Source organism: Mus caroli, chromosome 6 (genome assembly GCF_900094665.2).
Source record: "Mus caroli chromosome 6, CAROLI_EIJ_v1.1, whole genome shotgun sequence".
Classification (NCBI taxonomy): Eukaryota; Metazoa; Chordata; class Mammalia; order Rodentia; family Muridae; genus Mus; species Mus caroli.
In genome coordinates, this window is record NC_034575.1 from 86,673,816 (window position 1) to 86,677,247 (window position 3,432).

Consider the following 3,432-nt stretch of genomic DNA (forward strand, 5'->3'; position numbering starts at 1 on the left):
TGGCTATTATAAATAAGGCTGCCATGAACATAGTGGAGCATGTGTCCTTCTTACCAGTTGGAACATCTTCTGGATACCTCTTCAGGAGAGGTATTGCTGGATCCTCTGATAGTATTATGTCCAATTTTCTGAGGAACCGCCAAACTGATTTCCAGAGTGGTTGTACAAGCTTGCAATGGGGGGACATTCTTATTCAAACCACCACACAATAAGTCATTAGAAAATAAGTCATTAAAAAAAAGGAATGTGTACTAAAATGTGTGACACAGCCACCTTTTTTATAATATTGTCTCTATGGGGCTAGACTCTATGGCTGCTGAGCAGGAGCTTCCAAAATCTGAACGTCTCAGTCAGCCTGTGTGTAGTGGAGGGGTGAGTGAGATGGGAGCTCAGAGAGCCTTGAAGCCGCTGTTGAAGGAGAAGCAGGAGGTAAGAAGGTGTTGAGGCATTCCCCGAGGACATCTGTATAAAGCAGAGGTGACTGTAGGTGAACTGAGGCTGAAGCCCGAGAGGGTTCAGTATTTGATGAGCACTTAGCCATGGCAGATCTTCAGCTCAGAGGTAGGAAAGGGGATAGAGAAAGTTAAGGGGAGCCCAGGAGATTGTCCCAGAGACCTGGGAGGGTGCAGGAAGGGTGGTCATCAGAAAGACTCAGCTTCTTCAAGGTGTCTGCTGACTTTGGGAACAGGGGACTTGGGTGAGAAGTACTGAGGGAGACTGACAGGCCAGAGTCAAGTGGCGGGGGGTAGGAGTGGGGTGGGATGGGGAAAGAGGCCTGAGCTGGACCTTAGGGGGCAAAGGGCAACAGTCAGCAGGTGGCTCTCCCAGAAGAGAACAGAGAAGAGGAGAACAGGACTGAACCAAGTCCATGAAACCTGTCCCCTGCCAGGTCAGTGCTCCACACAACTGGAGCTGACCTGGGACACAGATGTCTCCAGAGACTTAGCTGTAGTTTCTACCTGGTGGTGTGACTGCTCACAATCTTTGAGCATCTCAAAGATGGCCTTCCCCCCTGCCCCCTTTTGGGATAGTTTGACCTGGTAACCCAAGGTGTGTTCACCCCTGTATGCTGGGGTTGCTAGGGGTACTTCACAATGGCATGAGAAAGTTACTCCTGGAAGAGTCTTAGCCAGGTTAGGGATAATGAGAGATGAAGCAGGAGACACATTTGCTGCTGCAGGGGAGAAGTCTGGATCTAGGATGGAGCCACACACAGGGCTCAGCTCTGTGTCAAGAGTGAGCATATCTGTGGGGTCAGCATGAGTCTGATTNCTAAACTCCAGAACTCTGCCAAACAATCAACCTGGAAGTTAATTTTCTGAACCACCAACAGAGACTGTTACTTTTGAAGAAACTAGGTATCTCTTAGTTTTGATAACATTACCATGGCTCTGTTACATTCTGTCCCACAGGCTCAATCAAAGGGTTTACAAAAACTTAATACTACTCAGCAACTTTTCTTACATTCAAACTACATCAAAATAAAAGGTTTAAGGGGCTGGAGAGGTGGCTCGGTGGTTAAGAGCATTAGTAGCTCTTCCAGAGGACCTGAGTTCAGTTCCCATAACTGACTGTAACACTAGATCCAGGTTATCTGACACCTGCTGGTCTCTTTGGGTACCTGTGCATTTGCACATGTTCGTACACACCCACACGGGGGTGGGGGTGGGGGCTTATACTGATAATTAAAAATGATGATTAAGAACTAAAATAATAAAAAGTTTAAAACAAAGAATCCAGGCCTGCCAATTTATGGCCTGTGATTCTAGATACTTGCGACTCTGAGGCTGGAGAATTACAAGTTCAAGGTCAGCCTGGTCAATATAGCAAGACCTGTGTTAAAGTGGGGAAAGGGGTCAGGGAAATGGTTTGGCAGATAAAATGTCTGATGCCTGAGTTCATTCTTTGGACCTGTATGGTAGAAGGTGAAAACCAACTTTCACTAGGTTCTCTGACCTACACACGCGCACTGCACCCTCTTCAAATAAACAAGAGATGAAAACTAATAATTTCTTTAAAAATAATTTTAAAGGGCAGGAGATAAAGCTTAGTGGTAGAGTGTTTGCCTGATGTATGTGACATGTCAGATTCTATTCTATCTGCTAAAAATAAAAAATCAAGCCCATAGGCAGATTTCTTGTAAGCAGGACAGCTGGATCCATCTTGTTAATTCCTCCCTCTGTCCCCAGCCTGACTTTTGGTTACTAGCATGTGGTTAGTCTGCTGTGGCTGTTTGTTTAAATACAATTCATCTTCCAGCTCTTGGTCATTATGCTGGCTAGTTTTACATCAACTTGATACAAAGCTACAGTTATTTNGAAAGAGGGAAACTCAATCGAGAAAATGNCCCACCAAGATTTGCCTGTGGTGCATTTTCTTGATTGATGGTTGATGTGGGAGGGCCCAGGTCAATGTAGGTGGGGCCAACCGTTGGCTGGTGGTCCTGGGTGCTATAAGAAAGCAGGTTGAGCAAGCCAGTAAGCGAGCAACAGAAATACAACTAAGAGAGAAATTGGTACCAGCTCATGGGATATTGCTGTGACAGACCTATGTTTTCTTGGAGCACAAGCCTGGCTTGTGAGGTTTCAGATGGAAGTTTGAAAGTTTTTCAAAGACTGTCATGTGATTTTTGTTTTGTTTTGTTTTTATTAAAAATTTGAAGTTCTGATTGTCTGGGGCTGAAGAATCCACAATGATTAACAAGAGGCCAATAGCACTAAAGTGAAATTTTGCTTTACTGAAACAATTGATGCTGACCATTGGGTCTAAAGAACCTGTTGTGGTTAAGAAGAGACCAGAATCCCTGAGGATCATGTGTCTGGGTGTATTTACTCAGGGTCAGCATACACAAGCTGTGGTCCAGAGGGGGCAGAGGCACACCTGATGTGTGAGAATTTCCCAGGTGATACTGGTCCTAAAGCCACGAAAGGCCATGCATGGAGAGCAGCTGAGGCTTGGCATCAGGAGGGGCTGAGAGAGGCCACAGGTGAGTGTGCAGCCTCCGTAGCACTGACAACCCTGAACTGGAGGGGTCTTAGAGAGAGGCTGAGGCTTGGCNTCATGGGGCAGGGTCAGAGTCTGAAGAGAGCCCAGACGAGCTTACTGGTGAAGGTAAAGCCAAGTTGTAGCAGAGATTCGAGTGTTTTNAGATAATAGTACCATAGAACAACTGCCAAAGACAGCGGCAGCTTTGGAGCCGAGCAGCCTGCACTTCTGAGACAAGCTGTACATACTGAGGTAAGCCCTTTGGAGCCTAGAGATTGTGAGTCCCTCCATCTGACACAGAGTTTTACAATGTTAGATTTTGGTTTAGCTTTGATATGATTGTGCCTGTGCCTGGCTTTCCCCTCTTGGTGTAAGAAAGTTATTTTACAGAATCCCACAGTTAAGAGACTTTGGGATTATGGTGAGACATTGAACTTTTTTTCTTTT